At 43.3% G+C, this 16,494-nt stretch overlaps 1 long non-coding RNA gene across 1 annotated transcript; it reads right to left on the reverse strand.

Annotated features, from left to right (window-relative positions):
• Positions 1 to 14,549: 14,549 nt before the first annotated feature.
• LOC310781817 lies at positions 14,550 to 15,787 on the reverse strand. Its single transcript, XR_014552982.1, has 3 exons — positions 15,669 to 15,787; positions 14,809 to 14,905; positions 14,550 to 14,672 (listed from the first exon to the last, which is right to left on the reverse strand). It is a non-coding gene; the product is annotated as an uncharacterized lncRNA (long non-coding RNA).
• Between the last annotated feature and the right edge of the window lie 707 nt (positions 15,788 to 16,494).

Here is a 16,494-nt window from a genome sequence, read left to right on the forward strand (position 1 = left end):
CTGTGATGAAGCTCATCCTCAGGAACATCAATCCTCGTATGGCCAGCCAACTGCGAAGTAGGGTGAAAACAGTGGAGGAGCTCGTCAGATTGGGACAACAACTGGAGAAAGACAAAGTCAGCCAAACACAATACGACCAGCGGAAAAAACAACCAGGCAAACAAAAAGACAAAGGAGACTCAACTCAAGCCCTCCAACAGCAGTCACCTTCTTCAACATCAGCACAACCCAGCACTTCTCAAGTGTTTTGTTGGAGGTGTAAAGGCAGCCATCCTCCTTATGCATGTCCAAATTTCAACCAGAACAAAAAATACAAACCTCTCACCACAGCACAGGGCCAGCCGCAGCAGTCATGGAGTGCGGGGAACAATCACCCCTCTGCAAGTGCTCTTGGTCCAGCAGAAAATCCATCAATTAATTCACCTCCTGTCCAATCCTTCATACCTGCTTATGGACACAACGCCACCTCTGCCTTCGGCAGTCCACTACCACAGCAGTTGAAGGTGCCACTCATGATTGGTTCCTGGAAGGGAACGGCCATCCTGGACACAGGTTCATCATACACACTGGTTAATGAGCAAATATGGAACAGCAACATGTCATCTGAATGCAAACTTAACCCGTGGACAGGCATGCCATTGTACCTGGCCAATGGTAAACCGGAGCACCCTCTAGGATGGACTGAAGTGGAGATATGCCTGCAGGGAAAAGCATGGTTAGTACCCATGGTTGTGCTGTCTCCTCAAGCGCTAGCATTCTCTGTGGTGCTGGGGCTGGACTTTGTGTTCTTCAGTGGGATGCAAATTGATGTTGCAGGAGCAGCATACTGGTTTCGTGGAGAGACAGGGAGATACCACTTCCTCAGCAATGAGTCCAGCGCAGCAAGGGGGGAGGAGCCTAGCAACCATGCTGCTCTCTTCCTGGCAAATCCACCTTGGACCATAGAGCCTCCTTTACCAGAAGTGTCTGACCTCTTGGAAAAGGCAGCTCAAGACTCCCACCTGGAAGGGGAAATGAGAGAGAGGCTCATGGAGATGCTGCACGATAACGAAGATGTCTGCACCACCAAAGTAGGACGTACTGGGTTTCTCAAACACCAAATTTTTCTCACAGATGATGTGCCCATAAAACAAAAGCCTTACCGTCTCTCTCCACCAAAGCAGAAGGTGTTAAAGGAGCTGCTGGATGAAATGTTGGAAAACAAAGTAATCAAACCTTCATCTTCACCGTGGGCTTCACCAGTGGTCATCGTCCCTAGGAAAAACGGGAAACCCAGATTCTGTGTGGACTACAGAAAACCAAATGACAAAACACACACTGATGCATACCCCATACCTACCATCCAGGAAATCCTTGAGTCCCTTGCTGGAGCCACAGTGTTCTCTGCTCTGGATCTGAACAGCGGATACTGGCAAGTGGAGATGGATCCAGAGTCCCGGGCCAGGACTGCATTCATCTGTCCATATGGCCTCTTCCAATTCAATGTGATGCCCTTTGGATTGAAGAACGCCCCTGCCACCTTCCAAAGGCTCATGGATACGGTCTTGGGCGAACTCAAGAGGTGCATCGCCTTTGTATACTTGGATGACATAATCATTTATTCCCACTCCTGGCAACAACATTTTGAGGACGTCCAAGCCATCATGGAGAAGCTCAGGCTGGCAGGTCTCACGGTAAATGTGAAGAAGAGCAAATTCTTCCGCACCTCCCTGAAATTCCTCGGACATATTGTTTCTGCAGATGGGGTCCAGGTGGACCCAGAGAAAACTGAGGCTGTCCAGAACTTTCCCGTGCCTCAAAACCGAAAGACGCTTGAACGGTTCCTGGGTATGGCTGGATGGTATCATCGGTTTGTGCCAAATTTCTCCAGGACTGCAGAGCCTCTCAATGCCCTGAAAAGGAAGGGAGTGAAGTTCCGTTGGTCACCTGAATGTCAAGCTGCCTTTGACACCCTTAAGGAGCACTTGATGAGTTCCCCTATCTTGGGACATCCGGACTTCAATCTCCCATTCATAGTTTACACTGATGCCAGTGAAGTGGGACTTGGTGCCGTACTGGTTCAGAGAACAGAACTAGGAGACGAAGAAATCCTGGCGTATGGCAGCCGTAGTCTTAACCCAGCTGAAAGAAACTACTCTGCCACAGAACTTGAATGTCTGGCTGTGGTTTGGGCTGTGGAGAAGTGGAGAGTTTACTTGGAGGGACGCCTCTTTACGGTGGTAACCGACCACTCTTCACTCCTATGGGTGTTCAAGACCACCAAACCAAGCACTCGACTCATCAGATGGGCTCTCAGGCTCCAGGAGTTCACATTCACTGTGGAGTATAGAAAGGGCAGATACAACACCGTGCCAGATGCCCTGTCTAGAGCTCCAGCTGACTACAATGAGGCTACTCACGGTCCCATCTGTGCCTCCATTGTGTCAGCCAGGCCGGAGACTCCAAAAGACCTGCCCATCTCCATTGAAGCAGTGTGGAAAGCACAGCAGGAAGATGCTGAATGTCAAACTCTATACCAAGACATTGTGGAGAAGGGGGAGACACAGACAAACACCAATGTATCTTTCACCATCTTGGAAGATCTAATTTACCGGGTTGTAAAGCTGCAATATAAAACCATGTACCAGATATACATACCTGAGAGCCTGCGATCCCAGCTTCTGGCCTTATTCCATCAAGACCCTCTTGCCGGCCACCTAGGAAGGTACAAGACATACAGAAGAATGCAAAGTCTGGTTTATTGGCCAAAACTGAGCTGGGAGGTGAAGCAGTATGTGACAAACTGCCAAGTCTGCCAACTTTACAAGCCCGAAAGCCGCAAGCCAGCCGGAAAACTCCAACAGACCGTGGTGTCTCGCCCCTGGGAAATGCTGGGGATGGATTTGATGGGTCCATTCCCCAGGAGCACCAAAAGCAATCTATATTTACTAGTCTTTGTAGACTACTACACCAGGTGGGTGGAGCTCTTCCCGTTAAGGAAAGCCACAGCAGAGTCCATCTCTCGCATCCTCACTCAGGAGATTTTCACACGCTGGGGAATCCCAGACTACGTCCTTTCTGACCGAGGCTCCCAATTTGTCTCCTCCATCTTCCAAGCCACCTGTAAATCCTGGAATGTGTTACACAAGTTAACATCCGCATACCACCCTCAGACAAACTTAACCGAACGTGTGAACCGTACCTTAAAACCCATGATAGCATCCTATGTTGGCACCAGGCATAAGCACTGGGACAAACATCTCCCCGAATTCAGGTTTGCCCTGAACTCTGCAGTACAGGAGTCTACAGGAGTGACGCCGGCTGAACTCAACCTCCATCGGCCACTCAGGGGACCCCTGGATGTACTGTTGCAGCCCCGAGATGCCATGCCTGATTCTCCAGCTTATCCAAACCTCTCACAACTCGATGATCTGAAGACATTTGTCACAAGGAACCTTTCTCTGGCCCGTCAGCGACAGAAAAGGAACTATGATAAACATCGCAGAGAGATGGATCTGGAGGTGAAGGCCCCAGTCTGGCTACGTGCCCACCCATATTCGAAAGCAGAGAAATCCTTCACAGCCAAGCTGGCTCCGAAGTGGCAAGGCCCCTACCGCGTCATCCAGCAAGTTGGACCTCTGAACTATGACATTGTTCTGGAGTCTAGTGGAGAAGACAGACGGGTTGCCCACATCTCCCGCCTCAAACTTTGCTACCCAACTGCCCAGCAACTGGACGAGCAGCAACACCAGCGGCTGAGGGAGCTCTTTGAGGAAGAGTCAGAGGATGAAGAATTCCTGGGATTTACAGATGCGACGCCTGCTTCTCCATCTGGTTCCCCTGGAAAATGGGAAGTACAAGCATGCGATTTTCAGAATCCTAGCTACAACCCCTCGGCAGATGAAGCCGATACTGTAGAAGAGGAAACTAAAAGCCTAAACGACCTCTAAAGGAACTTTTTTTCAAGGGGGGAAGAGTGTGGCGATCGCCCAATTTATAATAATTAATAATAATAATAATCATGTTTTCTGCCAGTAAACAGTTTCCCCTCATCTCCATACACACACCCCCCAGTCTGTCAACCAGTGAGATGGCTCTAACTTACCCGCTTTGAGAGAGACCAGTCTCGGTATGTGCCTTTAAGTATGCATGAGACCCAGTATGGCCGCCCCCGCCAGTCATGGAAAAGCAGCGAGAAGCTCTGTCTGAGCCTGACGTTTCGTCCGTTGCCTTACTACAGGCATTTTCCCCATGAAAGTCCGCGTTATAATCCGTGTGCCCTCGGGAATCCTGGCGTCTGGAATCTGGCCATCTCATCTACTCTGTGCTTTCCTCTCGTCTCGTCACGTCACCTCTCTTCGCATCAACAGTCCGGTAAACTGAATACGCTGACAGCCGTGAGTTGTTGGAGAGCTGATCGTTTGCTAAACGAGACCTGACCTGACTATACTTTTCTTTACTGACTTTCTTCTTGTTTTCTGCGGGTTTTGGAGTGTGTGGAGTACTTCCTTGTTTTGTTTCTATTAGAGAGTAACCGCGAAATCCCGGAAGTGGAATTATTTTTGTTAAGGGAAAAACTGTACTGTTTCACTGGATTGAACTGAACTGTCTTGATTATTCGAAATCCCGGAGTGGACTATTTTTTGGTTTGATGAACTTTCCGTGCCTTTACCTTCATTCTAATAATAATCCGAATCTCAAACTGAGTTGCTGGTGTGGTGTGAATTTATTGCATTGTTTCATTCCCTTGAATTTGAGTGTTTACATTGCTGTGTGTTGCATTTATGGTTGCTATTTAATCTTGATTGTGCATTCAAATAACCGGGTTAAGGGTTCATGTGTTTTTTTACATGTATCCTTTGTGGGGTTTTGACACTGACAAGCTATTTGACTGGTCAAACCGCTACAGTGTATATATATGTAAGTTCTCTACAGTTCACTGAAAATACGATACGTATTACTGATTATTATTTTGGTTTATATTTATTTTGCTATATTATCTAACTGATACTTGGGTGTTAATTGCCGTAGTTATATAGTGTTCTTGTCTCTTTTGCCTTGTTTGTCTTGTTTGTCATGTCTCTTCTGATTTAAATTGTAACTTCCTTGAATCTTGTTTTTGCTTGTTAGGACCCCCTCGAAAACGAGATGATTCATCTCAAGGGTTTTTTCCTAAATGAATAAACTTGAATATATAAATTTAGTAGCCAGGCTATTTTGTAGCTTTAGTTTAATTTAATTCTTTTTTAGTTTTGTTTTTGTTTGATATCTGCTATTTCATGCTGATCACTTTCACTCGTATGGAGTGTGTTGAAACTGGTTGAAACATTTCTGTTTTTCACGCATAGCCCTGCATTGTCCACTGCCAGAGCCTGACGGACTACCCCCATTGAATATGAATGGAGCGAGGGGCAGCCAATGTGAGCGACGGATCCTGTGTGAATCCTATAAGCAGCTATATCCTCCCCAGGAAACAGGCAACGTTACTGTGTACAGTTATTAACAGCGATGCAAAGTCATGGATAGTGAAAAATGGGAGAGATACCAGGGCAGACATAGCCTGGTAAACGAGCCGGTCACGTGAACTCACATTTCATTTCGTTCTTCGGTCTGGTAGAACAAAATGAAATGTGAGTTCATGTGACCAGCTGGTTTATTACCAGGCTAGGGCAGACATGAAACTCAGAAATCCTCCTATTTTGGGATGGAAAAAGGTGACTAGTTTGCATCCCTGTACTGTATAACTTTAAATAGTGCCATACTGTATGATAGCCTATCATGTTGGTAGTATGATTTTGTTGTTGTTGTCACTGGTATTGTGTCTGCCTTCAAGGACCACAATGGAAATAAATGTTAAGTTGCTTTCTCCCTCTTTCTACCTGAGTGAAATAACGCTGCACCAGGGGCGTAGGCAGAAATTAAATTATGGGTGGGCCTGGATAAAATTGGTGGGGCAATTGCATGACGAAATTTTGCGCGCGAAGCTTGCTAGCTACAAAACCATTAGCTAGCAAGGCAGCAAGCAGCAAGTTTGCCTCTAAAAAACAAACTTTTTTTTTTTTTTTTTTTGGGTGGGCCTGTGCCTACCCAGGCCCACCCGTAGAAACGCCCCTGCGCTGCACATGAATCATCTACGATATTTCTCTGTTTCCCAAATCAAACCAGTCTGGGCTCCATGCACAGTTAACACATTCACTGCCAGACGTTTTTTTTTTACTGTAGTTAGCTTCTGCCAGAGGGTTTTTTTGAGGATTCTGGCTCATCTTTCAAGACCCGAGGATTCTTTTCTGCTAAGATTTTGTGAACACACAATATCTCAAAAGAACTAATAGAATGTGTGCTTTCTCTGTCTAAAAGAGTTAGTTTGTAGAGTTAGTAGTTATGTAAGCATTAGCAGTTGAATACAGCATGGTTTCAGCGTCAGAAAAATTATTCAGAGATAAACGGCTTTTTGTGAAATACGATAGAACAGTCACTTTAACCATTCATTTTTGGCATCAGTAAGAGTCAGACATCTAAACAATAGTTTTGAACAGTAATTTCCTCCATAACAGCAGGAAACCCCCCTCTGCTTCCAACTCCTCCCTCCGTGTGTGTTCTCCTCCTGCCTCCCTGGCTCTCCAGCGGGCGTGTCACAACGAAGTTGCTGCTGCCTGGCTGCTGCCTGTTTGCGCGGCCGCTGTTTGAGGAAGTCTGGGTGGACTCGCTCGTTTCGTGGAGTTTTGGTTGAGAGCTTTGATGCGATTCTGGTCATATTTATGCTGCGTGTTTCAAAGTGTGCATCCAATCTATTCTTGGAACCCCCCACCGTTGCCACCGCTGTGCATCAGCGCGAAAGTGAAAGCGTTTTCGCCATCAATTTTACAGTATGAGAACGGCTTCCTCGCGCTTTTCCCTCCAGTTTTGGGTCGCCTCTTTCTACTGTGGAGAGACATGTCGACACTGAGTGGGTCGGTAAAATAGATTATACACATTCAATACCTCCAATTCTGGTGTAGGAGACGTAAAAGGGTTAGATCAACGTCCCACCGTCAAAAAAAAAAAATCAATTCTGAAAACGTGTTAACACGTCGTTGGCAGTCAACAGCTGGATTCTGAAAACGTGTTAACACGTCCTTGGCAGTGAACGTGTTAATAAACTGATGCAGCAACATTTTAATGGAGCACCGTTTCAGAAAGTAATGTCGGTTGACCGTTATCTAGTTGATAAAATCATCCATATTAGTTGGTGTGTTTGTTCCTCACTTACCTGAACCCAGTGTTGCCAGGTGGGAAATGTTGAGTTATCGTACCTGAGGGTCAAAATGATCGTTTTTGGAGGGAAATTATCGTACGCGAGCAGTGGCCGTCTTCCACCTTCTTCTTCTAATGGCTTTCTGGCTGTGCTTCAGCACTTATATAGCTTCAGCCAGGAAGGATTTATGACATCACTGATGACATCACAATTGCTAAAGTGACATCACTGATGACATCACAATTCACAGATTTATGACATCACTGATGATGTCACAAATCGTTACATCAACAGACAGCCCACTAAAGACCCAATTATACTCCATTTTCATCCGTAAATAAGGGCGTCCGTTTCAAATGGTGTAATCATCACTGCCCACATACTTCCATGCGTCTTTCACGTCGGCGTGGATTTTGAGCAACACAGCCACTAGATGGCAGTAGAGAGTCAAAACATTTCGCGCGTGTGTACATTTCTGTCAATGGTCCCGCGGTGGCGCGTGCGTGTTTGTTGTTGCTGTTGTCATCATCATCTGGCTGCGGTGGACAGATGTTGGAAGGTGTTGTAGGCTACCTAAACTGAACCTAAATAAGGAATCGGGTACATCATCACTTAATACATTGTGTACCCCGCAATGGCAACGGTGGAGGAGGTCATTACAATGTACCTATTGAGAAAGAGACAAAAAAAGGTACGTTCTAAACGGAGGTGGAATGTGCGCCTATTGAATACATCGAGGCATGTAGATGGAGAATTCTATTCCCTCGTATTGCCAATGAGAGATATTGACGACGAACGTCATTTTCAATACTTTCGGATGTCCGTCGAGGCATTTGACAACTTGCTTCGCCGGGTGGCTCCCCACATCCAACATGGGAACTCGCACAGTGCGCCTGTGAGTGAGGCTGAGCGGCTAGCTGTCACCATCCGCTTTTTGGCTTCAGGGATCAGCCAGCAAGCTTTGGCAGCAAGCTACAAGCTGCGCTCTGCTACTGTGAGCTGCATTGTCCGGGAGGTGTGTCATGCACTATGGACTGTGCTCAAAGACGAGTTTGTGGCTTTTCCAGAGGGAGGACAGTGGGAAGCAATCAGGAAAGATTTTTGGGAGCTGTGGAACTATCCCAACTGCCTCGGGGCGATAGATGGGAAACACATCAGAGTGAGAGCACCAGCCAACAGTGGCAGTAGTTTTTACAACTACAAAGGTTTCTTTAGTTTCATTTTGATGGCAGCCTGTGATTAGAGCTGCAACTATCGATTCTTTTAGTAATCGAGTATTCTACCGAATAATCCATCGATTAATCGAGTAATCGGATAAGAACCCTTTTTTGTGTTTTCAAAGGCTTATCGTAAATATACACCAAAAAATAAGATAAATCTCTTCAAATAAACAACTACATTAGTTTCTTTCTTAGAAAAAACAACATTTTGATTTTTAAATTGCATAGAACTGGCAGTGGCACCATTCATCTTTTCAACCTGACGTTTGAGTTCTTCCAGTGTACAGCAACCGTTAAATAATATGAATGAATGGCTTACTAGCTAGTTTACATCCTTCATTTACCTTACATGCATGACACACACACTCTTTCTCTCTCACACACACTCACTCTCTCTTTCTCTCTCACACACCAACAGGCTAGTGTGATCACACACACACACACACACACACAAAACGCTGTTAAATTAGCCGCTAACGTTAATGTTAGGTTGAGCTTTGTATTTCTCACAGAAAACGGTCCAAACTTCTCAGAGAGAGCGGTCGGTATTCACTAAAGCCTTCATATCTCAGGCTCTGTAGTACATAGAAACATAAAATAAAAAGCATTTGAGAGCTTAACCCTTTGGCTTTTCGTATTATATTTGCTCTAATGTTCATTAAAAAAAATCTTAAAAATCTTTAACCCCAAAAAATAAAAATAAAAAGATTCTAATGCATTTTAAGACATGTTAATAAAGATTACGGCAAATGTAACCCTTCCAAATAAAAAGCCACGGGTTTAAGCTGTCAAATGCTTTTTATTTCATGTTGATAGCTACTATACAGGCTGAGGAAATACGTTATGTTGAACCCTTGACAATTACTGCAGCAACGTTAGCGTTAACGTTAACGTTAGCGATCTCTGTTTTGCAGTTGTTGTGAAGACAGTGAAAAGCCCCGTTATCTAACAACTACAACTGCAGTGAAACAACTTATCCAGCTAACGCTAGCTAATTAAATAACGTTATCTGATGTTGTTAACCTCGCGTCACCAGGCTCTTCTCGGCGAGAAAGAGCCTGGCTCCCGCCCACAATTGATTTTGTCATCATACTGGGTCCGGCCTAGAGCCCGCCCTAGACCGGATCTAGCTCGTCAACTTTCACGTTAACTTGACAATTTGACCCAAGTATCAGAACGGCAAACAACTAACCTCGCGTCACCAGGCTCTTCTCGGCGAGAAAGAGCCTGGCTCCCGCCCACAATTGATTTTGTCATCATACTGGGTCCGGCCTAGAGCCCGCCCTAGACCGGATCTAGCTCGTCAACTTTCACGTTAACTTGACAATTTGACCCAAGTATCAGAACGGCAAACAACAAAACAAAAGATGGACGTACCGAACGAAGTTTTTGAAGAAGTTCTTTTAGAAACATTGCGGATTCACAATCTCACATCTTTTAAGCCAATACAGAAGCTTTGCATCAGACAATTAATCGAGGGAAGAGACGTTCTCGCATGTCTACCAACTGGTTTTGGGAAAAGCTTAGTATTCCAAACCTGGCCGACGGTGTGTCGACTGCTTGGGAAGAACTTTTCAAACAAATGGCCAGTTGATGGAATAGTTATAGTTGTCTGTCCGCTGTTATCGATAATGGAGGATCAAGTACAACAATTGAAATCCAAAGGCATATCTGCTGCCTGTGCTGGGAAAGACATGGACATTGATCATAAGATTTCACATGGCGAGTACTCCATTGTCTGGCTCTCCAGAAACCTTCCTCGGCAGTGACTACTGGAGAAATGTGCTACAAACACCCATATTCCAACATCGTTTACTTGGAATAGCAGTGGATGAAGTGCACACTGTTATTCAGTGGTGAGTAGCCTAACCCCATTAATGTTAACTGTCATAGTAATAGTATGATTATAACAATTATTCTCTCCGCAAACCATTTTCAAAAAGTATACAGACCCCCCCCCCCCCCAGGGATAGTATAATAATGTAAATAAAATCTAAAAGTTCCACCACTTTATACTTGCGGGTTAGCTTGCTGTCTGATCATACAATCTCGAGATCTGGGTTATTTTAAGCAAACAATGAAAAAGAATCTTAACTTCTGGACAGTAAGCTAATTAGTGTAATTGTAACAAATTCCTTCCATTGTCTATTGTGACTACCATAATGCATGGCATTTGCCCCGAGATAATAACCAGTTTCACATGCTATATTCCATAAGTGTGATAATAAATAATTTAATGATCCAATTCTTCAGTAGTGTGTGAAAACCTAACAGCATTTTGGTATGTGACAACTAGTTGTGTTTTTATGTTTGACATTGTTTTTCCTTTGTCAAACAGGGGCCAAGGAAAAGGAGGCAGATCACCATTTCGGAAATGGTGTGGACTTGTTGGTGAGCTTCGTTCACTGCTCCCCAAATCTGTGCCAGTGTTTGCCACAACAGCCACAGCATCAAAGAAGACCAGGCAGGAGCTAATGAAGATTATTGGAATCCAGGGCTGTGTTGAGATTGCAGTGTGTCCTGATCGGTCAAACATCAGGCTTGCATCAAAGAAGGTCTCGTCAAAAGCAAAGAATACATTTGCATGGTTGTGTGAGGAACTCAAACTAAAAGGACCAAGCACTGAAAAAATGGTCATCTACTGCAAAACCATCGCTGACTGTTCACACCTGTATGCAGATATTTTCAAACCATACCTGGGAATTAACTTTTGCCATCCATTAGGTGCTAATGACAAATCTGGAAACAGGTTGGTGGACATGTACCATTCAGCAACCCCTGAGGACGTCAAAAAGAACATTGGTAACTCCCTGAAAGATCCTGCCTCCACTCTTAGAGTGGTTATTGCCACATCAGCACTTGGTATGGGAGTAGACTTCAAGAATGTTCACACAGTGATCCACTATGGAGTCCCAAATGAAATAGAGGACTACATGCAAGCCATAGGGAGAGCTGGAAGAGATGGTGCGGACTCCCACTCCATCCTGTTGTATCATGGTGGACAATTAAAAGGAGTGTCTGACCAGATGCAACAGTATGTGTCCAACAGCACAACTTGCCGGCATGCAAAATTACTTAAAATCTTCAATGATGAGCAGGGAAAGCCGATTCATCCTGGGCATAGATGTTGTGATGTCTGTGCTCAACGTTGTGAGTGTGGTGATGCATGTAATGGCAAACCTAGTGAGATCGAGAAACATGCAGGAGAAGACCCAGTGTGCAGACAAAGAAATGTCAGTGAGGCCCAAAAACTTGAATTGCAAATACGCTTGCAGGACATTGAAGAGGGAATGACAGGAGAGCCCGGTTCCAGCAGTGTGTCTGTGTACAGTGCCACATCGAATCCAGACTCCAGTCACGAGGAGTTCATTACAGAAGTGGTGAATAACAGCTGTACTTTGTTCACAATGAATGATATTTTTAGCACTACTCAAGTGAGCACCTTGGAACAGGCACAGTGCATCTTGAATGTTATAAATGAGGTCTTTCATGACATAGAGCAGGAAGGTGGGCCCATAAACGTGGTAGAATGTGAGGACAGCATGGATTCAGCATTAGCTGCTTTAGGTGACATTGCATTGCATGACGATTGAATGAATGCAGCTAAATCAAAAGATTGGATGTTGTATGAGGTCCTCAATGTTGCTGGAAAGTTTGTGAAATGATGAAAAAATAGTGAAGGCCCTGGAAGTGTTACATAGACATGGGTCATTGAAAGCCCGAAATTCACATTTTGCAACTTGCAAGACTGTAAATTTAAGTTATTTTCTTCCTTTCTTTCTTTCCCTTGTTATTTAATGTGTAGTAGTACACTGGTTCTGATTACCGATTCCAGGATTCTTACAGGTCCTGTAATGTGAATCTAAGATTAAAGAACACTATTCGAAACTATTATATAGCCAAGGGCCTTCGAATTTGTGTATATATATTTTTCTCTATTTATTTTTTTTCTAAAATGGAAATTGGTTGTTTAGCTTAGTCTTTGTTAACGTGTAGGCGTGCACTGATTTCACAATGTGAATTATTTTTCTTATATGTCAATTAGTCTCAATAAAAACCATTGTTGAATATTTCTGTATTGCTGTCATTTCTTCATTTTGGCACTGTCAGTTGTTTTTTGGAATTCAAGCTCTACGGGAATGTCTGGTGAATTTCATAATGTTAAACTCACTTCAGGGCTAGTTGACGCAGTACATACTGCCCGTGATGCCACTACAACATGATACAGTATATCCACAGTAGCATTACTTAAGAGCACAAAATCAAGACGGTTTTCTATACTTTCCCCCCACTGTAAAATGAGCAATAAATCTGTAATAACTCCCAAGTGAAATTGGTAAAACATGTTTGACAAATGGCTAAGTTCTTGTGCTCATGGTTAAGGACTAATGTAGAACTTGACTGACCTGTGGGATTGGTTTGTGATAATTATCTCTTTAGCGTATCAAATATAAAGTTATAAAACTTATGTGAATTCTGGCTCTAGAATTTCAAAAAAATCCTGTGCTTTTGCTCTGGATGTTTTGGATTATGCAACCCCCCCTCCCAAAAAAAGAGACAACCGACATTTGCACTTTTAATTCTAACTGAAATATAAAGATGGTTACAAATCTACAAGTAATTACAAAATGTGGTGACGGCAAGTTAAAACAAGGATAATAATGGTAAAAGATAATGACTTAAAATTCTTGATGATACTTTATTGCAAAGATACATTATGTGGATGCCAACCGAAACACATGTGCAGGGGGACTCTGTTCCTGGTTAATGCTCCAGTCTTCAAATATGGGGAGTGAATTGTGGTGGATTCAGAAATTCTTTCTGTGTCACACTGACCTAACTGAAAATCATTTTGCCATTGTCTTCCAACTTCTGTCATTTAGAACTTTGAATCATGTACTCAAGATAGGGGTGTGAAACTAACCACACAACATTGAAAAGGCTCTTTAAGTTTCAGTTCCCTACAAAACTCACTTACTAGATTGGCAAACTGTAAAAGCAAAAACAAAAAACGAACCTGGACAGACTGTGGTGAAGTCAGTGAAATGGTAGCTTCTCTCATGTCTCGCTGCCTCACATCAGGAGGGGAGACCGCTGCAGGAGCAGGGGCATTAGCGCTCTTTGATGAAAGGCCCCCAACTTTACCCTGATAGAACATAAACATATTAGACCAAACCTAAATAAACTCTCTTGCAAACTGCCATGATAAAATCAAATCAAATAAACATAGACACACACACACCTAGACTGATATTCATCTTGTGGTAGATTTTGTTTCTGGAATTTATTTTCAATTTAGATCTATCTAGTTTACCTGTATGCTCCCGCACCATGGACAAATATAAATTGTGCTAGTATAGCTCCTTGAATTGAATCGAATATGGTGCTAATTCAATGCGTATCTTTGCTGGCACAAATGTAATGCCTTGTATGTTTGGAAAAAAAACGTTTCTTACCATGCCCAGAACATCAGAGTTTCACCAAAACACAGTTTACTTCATGAGAAGTGTAGAAAGATGGTGTCACGTGGCGGCGTTGAATTCATGTGCCACACCACTTTGATCGAGACAAACCTTAACCGTTGTAGGAGACCACAGCACTGGAATGGATGAACCTCTTGGCCCTGTAGACATCGGTCTGTCCTCAAGTTTCTGAAACGATGTAAAAACAAGAACAAACAAACAGAGGAATATAACAGCAACAGAAACCTATGTTTGTTTTTATTGCTTAAAGCTTATACAATTTCGTGGTATTTTTCGGTTCAGTTCCCTACAAAACTCTCCTACTAGATGTGCGGACTATGTAAATGTTAAAAAAACTAACCTGGACAGACTCTGGCAAAGCCAGTGAAGGGATAGCTTCTCTCGTGTCTCGCTGCCTCACATCAGGAGAGGAGGCTGCTGCAGGGGCAGGAGCAGGGGCAGTCTTTCTCCGAAGAGCTTTTCTCTGTTTAATTCGCAAGACATCAGGTGAAGGAGGGGCAGTTGACAATATGTCAGCAGAACCTGTCTCCATCTGGAAATAAAATATACACAAGTATAATAACATTACAAAGCATGATACATACCGTGACATTGCATAACATTTTACATAGTGTACAGGGGAAGAAAACTAACCTGGACAGACTGTGGGTAAGTCTGTGAAGTGGTAGCTTCTCTTGTGTCTCGCTGCCTCACATCAAGAGAGGAGGCCGCTGCAGGGGCAATAATGCTCTTTGATGAAAGGCCCCCAACTGCACCCTGAGAGAACATAAACATATTAGAGCAAACAATTAGACCATATTAGACCATCATTACATCATAATCAAGCATTGCTTAAACTAATATGATATAATGTTAATCAAACACTCTGGAATTTCATATGAAGTTAAACTACCATTGCTTCAACTTCCAGAGGTGGATCTTCCCCAGTGCCAACTCTGGTTTGGAAAAGTTCCCTTCGTCGTGTGTTTTTTTCTAAAATGGGTGGACACCTAGACAGTATTACATTTATAAGATAATTAGAACAGTGGAGGATTCAGATGTTTGACATCAGCAAAACGTTTTTATACCACGCTTAAAAAGACATTGTTCTTAAGATATAAGTCAATCATTCTATATCTTACAGAAGTTTCTGTGGCTTAGAAAAGCATATTAGTATCACAATCCAATTAAAGTAGCAGAAGTAACAGTTCTCGTGATGAATATAGCCAATTTTCAAATCATATATAGGCCGATTGAAATTGATGCATTAAGCGTTCATAATGTGGGAAATGGTAAAAATGAAGATTGAATTCGCAAGATAGTGCTGGGGAGCTTAGCCAATAAAATAGTCAGTGCTAATCAGTTGTTTTATAAGTTTATAATAACGTTAGCTGGTAAGGTAAGGCTTAAGCTGCCAAATAAATAGCGTAGAATTCTAATATTTCCAAATGTAGACCAGATCTGGTGGAGTGGAAATAAATATCATGCATATAAAGTATAATGACAGTGGAAATAACTAAAGAAGAACAATGACGTCACAATAACATTACAGTGGTTAACGTTACTTGAGTAATAAACGTCACTGGTACGACACTTCGTTAATAATGTTTTCTCTCCATAATAAAACATGACGAAATGACACGACACTATCTAACATTAACGTTACATGGATATCAACACATTTAGGTAATCAGTACTGAGATGCTCCATGACCGATGCATTGTAGTCCGATTGTGACAATTATAACGTTAACAAGATAACAAATAACTATACCTCTTTCGTCTCGTCAAATCCTCTTTCACCGTTTTGACCGGTGTGTCAGGCGGTGGTGGCGGAGATGCCATATTGCATGAACGTTTAGTTTTATGTAACGCTAGCTTTGTTTTGATCAGACTCTAGTTTAGGTAACATCACCGCGTCAAGCTAACGGCAACACAGACTTTGTTAGGCGCATTTCCTTCCGGTGATAATTCTGGGTCCGGGGTTTACGCCCCCATGACAAAAAGCGGGGTGGAAGGTGCCCAGACTAGATGTTGTAGTCGATGCCTCTCTCAACGTTACAGCTGAGGAGTGCTGCTAACATTAGCTGCGGTGCGCTGCCTGCTTCATTCACCCTCAGCCTATCTAGTAATACGTTACAGTCTTCAGCATTTAGCTACTGTAAATATATCTTGTGTTTGACCATGCTTCCTCAAGTTTGAGGTGTTTCCCTGGCCAGCTTTGCAATTCACATCACAAATGTTGCAACCAGTGTTGTCTGAGTCTATCTTGGGAAAGTGTAGCCACATTTTCGGGTGGTCCCGTTTGTTGACGTTTCAGGTAGAGTGACGGACTGACGTAACGCGCTCTCACGTGTTGCCTTAAGGTTCCGTCGGAATTTCTATTTTACCCACTCTCTTCTATTACTCAGATGCGTGTCGAGGCGAATCATTTTGGCCTCGATCAATTTAATTATTCGAGTTATTCGAGGTACTCGAGGAATCGTGACAGCTCTACCTGTGATGCAAGGTACAAATTCAGGTAATACTAATCTTAATAATAATAAAATTGATTTGTATAGCACTTATCAAAAAGCAGCATTTCAAAGTGCTTTACAATG

Source organism: Poromitra crassiceps (genome assembly GCF_964638095.1).
Source record: "Poromitra crassiceps genome assembly, chromosome: 8".
In the NCBI taxonomy this organism is placed as follows: domain Eukaryota; kingdom Metazoa; phylum Chordata; class Actinopteri; order Beryciformes; family Melamphaidae; genus Poromitra; species Poromitra crassiceps.